This window comes from Cherax quadricarinatus, chromosome 88 (assembly GCF_038502225.1).
Source record: "Cherax quadricarinatus isolate ZL_2023a chromosome 88, ASM3850222v1, whole genome shotgun sequence".
In the NCBI taxonomy this organism is placed as follows: domain Eukaryota; kingdom Metazoa; phylum Arthropoda; class Malacostraca; order Decapoda; family Parastacidae; genus Cherax; species Cherax quadricarinatus.
In genome coordinates, this window is record NC_091379.1 from 11,510,065 (window position 1) to 11,521,319 (window position 11,255).

At 41.1% G+C, this 11,255-nt stretch overlaps 1 protein-coding gene and 1 long non-coding RNA gene across 3 annotated transcripts in view; one reads left to right on the plus strand and one right to left on the minus strand.

Moving 5' to 3' along the window:
* Positions 1-11,255, plus strand: part of LOC128698460 (neuroligin-1-like) — a 328,336-nt gene that overhangs the window by 235,450 nt on the left and 81,631 nt on the right. The gene's annotated exons all lie outside the window — the stretch shown is intronic.
* Positions 1-11,255, minus strand: part of LOC138855276 (uncharacterized) — a 104,652-nt gene that overhangs the window by 64,844 nt on the left and 28,553 nt on the right. Inside the window, exon 2 of the long non-coding RNA XR_011394482.1 lies at positions 977-1,021. This is a non-coding gene — a long non-coding RNA (uncharacterized lncRNA). The remainder of the gene's footprint in view (positions 1-976; positions 1,022-11,255) is intronic.

Here is an 11,255-nt window from a genome sequence, read left to right on the forward strand (position 1 = left end):
TATTTCCATCCTTTGTTAAAGCCATCGACCACGGCTTCCTTAATCGTCTTCGCTTTGCAGAAACACGAACCTTTGCAGGGAAAGTTAGTCGAGGGACCACCTAGAACCTCACAGCAAATTTCGAGCCGCACAGTAGGTAAAATATTTGCATCCGAGCGCAAACACGAATAACAGACCAATTCTGTGACAGTTGCAATAAGGAAAAAATGCTAGTTGTCATTAGGATCTAGACCAAGGCGAATATCACAATGGTCTGAAGCCACAGGAGGATCATTTACTGTAAAAGACAGACAATGAACCAAGCTAGCTGCTTCAACCGCTCAGGAAAACCACAATAACACAGTGGGTCACGTGAACGGCGGAGAAAGAGGCAAGCAACTCTGTCTGGAGACTCCATGTTTTGATACATCTCAGACAGCGTTACCATACTATCTGCCATTTTTTCACACACGTTTCTTGAACAAGTTCCGCCCCACCCACCTCAAGATACACCAATAACGTGACCTCACAAGATTTCAACTGATCTGCCTTCACTATAGAACATCTTACATGTACATTTGCCTATATAAAACATGTTCCTCAGGTCCCACGTATATTTAGAGTGAAAAAGGCCTCAGAACTGAAGAGCCTTCACAATAAATCGTCCTAAGTCTCTCCTCACTTGCCTCTACCCACATGCCTAGCAAGCTTGATGGGCTCCGGGAGGCTCCTAGTATTGCCTGGGTTCTCAGTGTACAGTCTTATCTGTTTGAAAGGATAGTTACACTGATTTGCAAATTGGAAAATAGTTTTCATAGTCCTTTAATACTAGAGTGCATTCTTATAGTTACATCAGGCCGTCTGACGTAGAAATAGTGATTATAAAGAAAAAATGGTATAATACCGTGACTGGAACAATACACAAATACCCTGCTTATAGGACTATGAAACTTTTGACGACGTTTCGGTCCGACTTGGACCGAAACGTACTAATTACCTTGCACGTGAAGTGGCCCAAGATGAGTTGCAAAGCTTCACTTACCTGAAAAAATAGAAGAGAAAAAATGAATTATTAACTTACTTAAGATATTGTGATATTATCTAATGGTTATAATCATAACCATGATTTTTAAAGGGTGGACCGGTAAGCCAGTAGAAGGCATCGGTCAGATGACCAAAAGCTCCAGTGGCGAGTCATCACATGACTAAGAATCGCGTCTTAGTCATGTTCCCCGAGAAACCTTATCTAATTTAAGACTTTCTGTTCAGCATTTTTTTTTTAATAAAAACTACTTTGTAAATGGTCCAAGTCGGACCGAAACGTCGTCATAAGTTCCTCTCTCCTATGTGCGAGTTATCTGTGTATGGTATACTACCACACCCAGGATGCCACCAACCTTCTCTATGGTATATTACCACCTCAGGATGCTAGCTTTCTCTGCGATATACTACCGCACAAAAAAAAATCCCCAGCTTTATTTAAAGCATAACATTGCTTCATAATGCCACCAGCTTTAAGGATGCCACCGGGCTTATCTGAAGTATACTGCAACCCAAGGATGCCACCATCCCTGTCTAATGTATTCTACCGCTCCATGATGCTACCATCCCTGTCTACTAGGCCACAGGATGCCACTAGCTCTATGGTATACTATCCCCCCCCCTCTCCGTTTCCCAAGTGTTCGCCAGGATGGGAATGAAAAGGACTGGATTTAAGGATTTGCTAGCATGGTCTACTGCAATGTACTCAGCAAAAGTTTCGCCACGAATGGCCGCATCAATTAGGATATTCTATTGAAGCGTTTCGCCAATCGTGACGACACGCTTCCTCAATAGAATATCCTGAGACTACTCGTATTGTATTTCACACCTAAAGGTATTTTTTATCTAAGATAGAAGAGCGTAGTCCTAATATCATGGAGTATTCCCTAAGTTCCCTAAATAGAATATACTAAGATTGCTAGTATTGTATCTAAGGTAGAAGAGTGTTGTCGTAATATCATGTAGCTTCCTAAGTTGAGATCCAAAGGGAAGGTGAAGCCAGCACTGGTGAACAAGGTCACTTTCGCACGACAGCCAAGTCATCAATCACTGGATCACTGTAACACCGCCTCGCCTGCCAGAGAAACGCATCCTAATTGAAGGGTAGCTGAGTTAATTCTCATCAGTCTCTCCTCAGTCACTGTTATCACTGGTTTTATTACCTCTTTCCAGAGTTATTACATGTTATTTATGAAATAAAAATTAGAGCTGAGCTGGTGTCAAGGATTAACGAAGTCTTAGAGACGTATCCTTGTGTTTCTTTTTCACGAAACCAACCATGTTTTCGCCTCGTTTTTTACCTTATAGTTAACGAGATCTTCACACGCACTGTAGTTGACTATTTAATTTTTATTGCTGGTGATGTAGATAATCTGGTCGGATTATTTTTGAGAAATAAACACCTTCCGCCGTGCATTTTTTCTGTGCGTGAGTGATACCAGTTTGTAGTTACAGGATAAGAACTATGTTCATTGTGTCTCGTCTGTTAAGGAAGAGGTAGGCTCGTTGTGTCTCTGTGTTTAATGTTAAAGAATTGCTTGTGGTGACCAGTCTTCTGCTTTCAATTTGCATGCATATATTTCCATCTCCAGTACAAGGTACGTAAGAACTTACAAAGAATCCTTTAATTACCATAAAGACAGCAAATGATTTACAATTCAATTTTATAGTCTCCAGTAGTACGTAACAACTTACAAAGGGGGCTTTTATTACCATAAAGATTCCACATGATTTACAATTCAATTTTATAGTCTCTAGTAGTATGTAACAACTTATAAAGGGGGCTTTTATTACCATAAAAATTCCACATGATTTACAATTCAATTTTATAGTCTCTAGTAGTATGTAACAACTTATAAAGGGGGCTTTTATTACCATAAAAATTCCACATGATTTACAATTCAATTTTATCGTCTCTAGTAGTACGTAAGAACTTAAAAGGCAGCCTTTTATTACCATCAAGTTCATATATGATTTTAATGAAACTCAAAATAATCAGGAAAGTTTACAATTTAAGTGACTATAAGAATTTGCTTATAAGTTTTTCAGTGGCAGTGTTGTTTATTCAAGACTCCATGTTGGGTCCTGTGCTCTCACACCGAGACTTGTGGACGCATCTTCTAGCACCTACTGCCCCTATTCACCTAGTAATAAGTAGGTACCCAGTAGGTAGCAGATTACTGGCCGAAGCATAGTGGGGTAAAAGACCAAATGGGTCTTATGTAAATAAGCCACACGGTTGAGCTTCATTGGGTTTCTAACTTATCGTGGTTACCACTGCAGCCTTCTTTGAGATAACTGTTTCCAAGACTGTATAATACTAGCTGTAGATACCAGCCACGGTAGATAACAGCCACGGTAGATAACAGCCACGGTCGATAACAGCCACGGTCGATAACAGCCACGGTAGATAACAGCCACGGTCGATAACAGCCACGGTCGATAACAGCCACGGTCGATAACAGCCACGGTCGATAACAGCCACGGTCGATAACAGCCACGGTCGATAACAGCCACGGTCGATAACAGCCACGGTCGATAACAGCCACGGTAGATAACAGCCACGGTAGATAACAGCCACGGTCGATAACAGCCACGGTCGATAACAGCCACGGTCGATAACAGCCACGGTCGATAACAGCCACGGTAGATAACAGCCACGGTAGATAACAGCCACGGTAGATAACAGCCACGGTAGATAACAGCCACGGAAGATAACAGCCACGGTAGATAACAGCCACGGTAGATAATAGCCACGGTAGATAATAGCCACGGTAGATAACAGCCACGGTAGATAACAGCCACGGTAGATAATAGCCACGGTGGATACCAGCCACGGTGGATACCAGCCACGGTAGATACCACCTACGGGAGATACCACCTACGGGAGATACCAGCCACGATAGATACTAGCCACGGTAGATACCATCCACGGTAGATACCAGCAACGATAGATAACAGCCACGGTCGATAACAGCCACGGTCGATAACAGCCACGGTAGATAACAGCCACGGTAGATAACAGCCACGGTAGATAACAGCCACGGTAGATAATAGCCACGGTGGATACCAGCCACGGTGGATACCAGCCACGGTAGATACCACCTACGGGAGATACCACCTACGGGAGATACCAGCCACGATAGATACTAGCCACGGTAGATACCATCCACGGTAGATACCAGCAACGATAGATAACAGCCACGGTAGATAACAGCCACGGTCGATAACAGCCACGGTCGATAACAGCCACGGTAGATAACAGCCACGGTAGATAACAGCCACGGTAGATAACAGCCACGGTAGATAACAGCCACGGTAGATAACAGCCACGGTAGATAACAGCCACGGTAGATAATAGCCACGGTGGATACCAGCCACGGTGGATACCAGCCACGGTAGATACCACCTACGGGAGATACCACCTACGGGAGATACCAGCCACGGTAGATAACAGCCACGGTAGATAACAGCCACGGTGGATACTAGCCACGGTAGATAACAGCCACGGTAGATAACAGCCACGGTAGATAACAGCCACGGTAGATAACAGCCACGGTAGATAACAGCCACGGTGGATACTAGCCACGGTAGATAACAGCCACGGTAGATAACAGCCACGGTAGACAACAGCCACGGTAGATAACAGCCACGGTAGATAACAGCCACGGTAGATAACAGCCACGGTAGATAACAGCCACGGTAGATAACAGCCACGGTAGATAACAGCCACGGTAGATAACAGCCACGGTAGATACCAGCCACAGTAGATACCAGCCACGGTAGATACCAGCCACGGTAGATACTAGCCACGGTAGATACTAGCCACGGTACATACCACCTACGGTAGATACCAGCCAAGGTAGACATCAGCTACGGTAGATACCGTAGATTAAGTCACAAAAGGGGTAGATGAACCGTAGATCAAAACAAACAAGAGGTAAATTAACCGTAGATCAACATTATCCTGAGTCCCAGGAGCTATAGGTGAACATAAACACTGATCAAAGATTACACCAAGTTACTGAAACGTGGCGCGCGATGTCCGTAGACTTTTTCTTCCTTCTAGACACCTGACGTAAAGTCAACGATGATTTAAAAAGTCACAATACCGTGACTGGAACAATTTACCAAAAATTTGCACTTACGAGAGGAACCTGATGATGAGGATTTCGTGCATCCTGGACCATTGTCAAGACCGAAAGAGAAAAACTCAGAAACGGCTAGAAGACAGAAAGGAGGACGGTAGAAGTAGTAGTCGTTGTAGTAGTAGTAGTACTAGTAGCAGCAGCAGTTGTAGTTGCTAATACTTCCTCTTTACTAATACTACTATCACCACTACATTTCTACAATATCAACAACTACCACTAACCCCCATGTTTCGAATTCTGGCCCTCTCTGTCCCTTTCTCGTTCAGCTGTGACTTGATAATGGTCAAGTATGGCCCGAAAACATCCTGAGCTTACTCTCCAAAGTGAGGAATTTTTGAGAATTAGCAAGCTTATTTTCTGGCATATAATCCCCCAGTTATCATTTAAACTCATCTCAATTAAACTCACACCAATTTGCAATGCCAGATGGGATATGCTACAGTACACTTCACAAGTACAAGAGATATGTCCTAGATAAGTTATATCGGGGGAAAGTTAGTGTATTGAAACCGTACCAACTTTTGTCTATAAATTTGATAAATTGGCACCTGCATGCTCCCAATAACAATCCAAACTTTCTTGGAAGTAAGATGCTCCAGTGTTGAAAGTTGGAAGCTGATCAGAGGAGGCAGAGGAGAAAATAAGAATTATGGAGACTGACTAATAAGGGGCGATAATATATCAGAGTCTCTCTCTCTTTCTCTCTCTCTCTTTCTCTCTCTCTTTCTCTCTCTCTTTCTCTCTCTCTTTCTCTCTCTCTTTCTCTCTCTCTCTCTCTCTCTCTCTCTCTCTCTCTCTCTCTCTCTCTCTCTCTCTCTCTCTCTCTCTCTCTCTCTCTCTCTCTCTCTCTCTCTCTCTCTCTCTCTCTCTCTTTCTCTCTCTCTCTCTCTCTCTCTCTCTCTCTCTCTCTCTCTCTCTCTCTCTCTCTCTCTCTCTCTCTCTCTCTCTCTCTTTCTCTCTCTCTCTCTCTCTCTCTCTCTCTCTCTCTCTCTCTCTCTCTCTCTCTCTCTCTCTCTCTCTCTCTCTCTCTCTCTCTCTCTCTCCGTCCCTCCTGCAGCCCAGGAGAGCCATCCTGCCAGTATTTGTTTTCAACATTTCCTCACAGCGAGGGGGAGAGCTGTATGGTTGAATATTAAAGTAAACACAGCACTCCCAGGGTAAACATCCACCAGTAAACATCAGAGTTTACATCGTGTTTCAGTCCTTGCAGCAAACCCATAAGTATCCCTGGTACTATGTCCTGGGTGCAAAGAGTGCCACGTCTGCTACTCTAAAACACCTGTAACACGGTACAGAAATCACAGTAGCACCTCTCCTATACTTGAACATAGGTAAAACTTGCGATTTTAGCTTAAATAGCGACGCTCTTCTTGCCGAATAAGGCAAACGAAAATTTGTGTATGCAATAATTTCGCAAAAATATTTCTGAACCTAATGATAAAAAAATATATTTCATTGTGTTTGTTTATTGCTAAATAACTGGAAACTTACCTAAAATATATTTAGCTGGATTAGGGTAAATTAAATTGCGTTTGTTATAATATGGTTAGGTAAGTTTTCTAACGTTCTTTAGGTACAAAACTATTAATTTTTACATTAACCTAAATGACAAAAAAAAAATATCTTTAAACGTATAAGAGAAAATTATAAAGAGGACTTAATTTCAAATGAGATCTTTCTAATTGACTAGTTTTACCTATTCAGCACGACACACACACACACACACACGCAATATATACATATATATATATATATATATATATACATAATGTCGTGCCGGATAGGCAGAACTTGCGATCTTAGCTTAAATAGCAACGCTCATCTTCCCATATAGGACAAGCGAAAATTTGTGTGTGCAATAATTTCGCCAAAATTATTCTGAACCTAACGAAAAAAATATATTTCTCTGTGTTTGTTTGGTATTAAATTATTGTAAACAAATCTAAAATATATTTAGTTGGGTTAGCCTAAAATAAATTGTTCTTGTTATAATAAGGTTAGGTAAGTTTTTTAAGATTCTTTTGGAGCAAAATTAAAATTTTTTACATTAACATTAATGAAAAAATATATCTTTAAATGTATAAGAGAAAATTTTAGAATGGACTTAATTTTAAATGAGTTCTTGCTAATTGACCAGTTTTACATATTCGGCACGACATATATATATATATATATATATATATATATATATATATATATATATATATATATATATATATATATATATATATATATATATATATATAATCTGGAACATCTAAATATTTACACAAACAATCAAAACATGTGAGCAATAGACTTGAATATATATGAATTCCTCTGCATGACAGCAGCCAATAAAATTAATTATTCAGTCCAGTGTTTAACTAAATACATATTATATATCTGACTCAACAACAGCTCATCATGCAAAAAAAATATTCACTGAGCAAAAAGAAAAGAAATGGTCAAAATAGTAATTGGCTTTTATGACTGTTGATAGTGTTGGAAATGTTGGCCTTTTAATAAAGAAGAAATAAATGAGGCGAATGTTATTTTGAGTGATGGTAATGATGGGGTAATTATATCTTCACGGACGGTCGTTAATAACTGTGGGTTCTTGCACAAGCACGCACACACACACGTACACACACACACACACACACACACACACCTCACACACACACCACACCACACACACACACTCACCACACACACACACACACACACACACACACACACACACACACACACACACACACACACACACACACACACACACACACACACGATAGAGAGAAATGATGGAGTCTCTGCGGGGATGAAAGAGGGAAGAAATGAAGAGGAAAAGGAAGGCAATGAGCCATGGCACATGGGAAGCTTCAAGCAGAAACGATTGACATAGGAGATGACTTAGGAAATGTGAAAGGCGGTAAGAAAGGAAGGAATAACTAGTAAATAAGTAAATAAATGATAGGAACGACTGGAATCTGCGAAACAGAATGTGATGAGAGGTTTGGAGAGAGAACAGGATCATTTCTTGAGTTATGAAGTTATAAGACGGGAATTTGAGCAGGATAGGAAACAGGACAAGTGTCTCCTGACGCGGGTCTTAGTCATATGATGACCCACCTTTGGAGCTTTTGGTCATCTGACCGAGGCCTTCCACTGGCTTACCCTTCCACCACTTTAAAAATTAAGGTTAAAATTCTAATTATTTATATGAAGAAAATTGAACGGCTGTTCAGCGAAAGGTAAGAAAACTCAAAGAAATTTAAGGAACCATAATGAAAAAATTAAGTAGTATTTAAGGCAACGTTTCGCTCGCACAACAGACAGAAGACAGGAAAATAGTTAGATGTGATGAATAAGAGACACCTGCAACATTGCCGAAACGTTTCGCCTCCACAACAGACTTATGTCGAATGTAAGCGAATAAAACACTGGAGACAGTTGAATTAATTTTGAAGTTATCAGTCCGTCACCCCCGGTAGAAAGAAGGTGGTCAGTCTCTCAAGCAGCAAAGATAAGATACCCAAGTTTTGCACATGTATCTTGTTCATCAACTGGCTAGTACTGTATACCATTAGTTATATAATACTCAGATGTGGATACACTTAAGTAAAAGTTGAGGAACACTGCAACGTTGGCTAAACTTTAGATATCTTCTTGAGACACTTATGTACAGTTCTGGACATTTATTAGAGAAAATATTTCGTGAACAGTGGCTTAATAGTACTTTGCTCACGACAATGTTCTTGTTAGATGATTGGCCATCTGACAGCTTCATTGGTTGTAGTGACGAGGGCAGTTGCTTAATATTTTCCTGTTGTCTTATTATAAGGCTAATTTTACATAAGCAAATTTCATCGCTGGTGCAAATGGTTAGATTCGTGGCAGTTTCACCCATGTACACCTTAGTACAACGTCCACACGGGACTTCATAACCTCCAGCATCCAATGTCTTCTTTTTAAAAGATGTATTTATCTTACAGTGTCGTAAACAGTGGTGGAGGTTGTGGCTGGGCTTTAATGTTCGTTCGGCTCAATATTTCTGAGAGGTTGGAGTTGACTTTACTAGCGAGGAAGACTAGATATCTGTGTTTTACTGCCGTTTCTAGAATTACTTAGTTTTCTTCCTCTTTGTCTATAGTATAGAATGTAATATGAAGGGTGTTGGGGTTTCCTTGAAATAGCTTACATCGTCTAACATTCGTCTTCCAGAAACCTGAGACGACACATTATATTTGCATATATTTGCGGCAGGGCGACGGCTGATCAGTTCGGACTTCATGGTCTTGTGTGTGACATCACAAGGAAAGTATGCCAGACATGAGATCAACGACATCATAAAGAGAAGCCTCGCCACAGCCCGTTGCCCAGCTCAACGAGAACCCCAAGTGCAGAGGTCTGACGGAAGTCAAAAGTGTCCAGATGGAGCCACTATGCTACCCTGGAAGGATGGTAAGCTGATTGCCTGGAACTACACCTGTGCCGCCATATTGGCAGACACCTACTTGCCATACTCCGTAGTGGAAGGGGGTGAAGCTGCCAGCCACAGGGAGATCCAGAAGACCCGCAAATATGAAGATCTTCCCCCTTGCTATAACTTCATCCCAGTGAGGATGGAAACCCTTGGAGCATGGGGCAAATGTGCTCTAAAGTTCCTCATAGAGCTGGGTGAAAAACTCATCATAGAATCAAAGGATCACAGCTTCCTCTTTCAGAAACTCAGTGTTGCGATCCAGAGGGGAAATGCCTGCAGCATTCTGGTCACGCGGCCCACCGCCGGGGAGCTGGACGAAGTATTCAGCATGTAGCTCTTAGATGTTATCTATGCTGTTCTACTCCCTATCGTATTTTTGTCAATGCATTTTGTCTTTAAATAAAGTCTGCATAGAATATGTACCAGAGGTGGTACCTTCCTATGTGTGTGTGTGTGTGTGTGTGTGTGTGTGTGTGTGTGTGTGTGTGTGTGTGTGTGTGTGTGTGTGTGAAAGAAAAGGTTATTCGTATACCTTTCTTTTGGTGTCATAAAGCAGTCTCCATTTTCTGAAAGATGATCGTAAAACAGTGAAAGACATTTCCAGGAAACTGCAATACGAGACAAAGAAAACCACAGAAGCTTTCAACTGGCCAGTTGCCTAGCAATACAGTGGATCAGTGAAGCATATTGTCGTGACCCACACACCATTCTGCTATTGCTGATACCACTACAAGTCAATTATTTTAATTTTTAAAGAGGTAGCCCGGTACGCCAGTGGAAGGCCTCGGGCAGATGACGAAAAAGCTCCAGTTCCGGGTTATCATATAACAAAGACGTGCATCAGGAAACACTTGTCCTGTTTCCTGACGTATCTTACCTAACCTAACCTGAGACCACGACCACTTCATTAGACTGATAGACTGATTATATCATCCATCATTTCCATCCTGGATGGCGAAACGTCTACAGAATAAAGATACCCAGATGTTGCACGCGTGTCTAATTCATCACTTCTATTACTCTATGACACTTAACTACTCTGTATAACAGTGTTCTGTGTCTCAAGATTTACCCAACGTAGGGCCAGCAAGCAATCGGAATACAGTTCAGTATTTACTTAACACTTGTGTTTATATTATACACCTTTCTTCTGCCTATGTATTGGGCTGCCACCAAGTGTAATCTGTCAGTTAAAATGACTGCTGCGCAGGCGATGCGTTACTTTTATTTGCGCTTCCAGTTTTTACTTCTTAGTCTTTATCAACAGATCTTTGCGGATATTCCCATCCCATCCAGTATTTCATAAAGAAATATGAAGTAAATAAGAAACTATGCTGACAGTGAGGAAATATGAAAGCATATAAGATATTCTGAAAGATATGTGAAGAAAATGAACGAAATTTGTGGAGTTTTACCGACAAAATAAGTAACAATGGAGTTAAATCATCAATGATCAAGTCTTGGATTCTAAGGCTGATCATATCTTGGCACAGAAACATGTTCAAAGGAGCAAAGAATTATTGAGAGTATACCAGAAGAAAGAAATAGGCTTAATAAGTTGACAGTGGCCAAGCTTGACAAAGAGAAGGTAAAGAAAGTCAGAAGAGAAGTGGAGATTA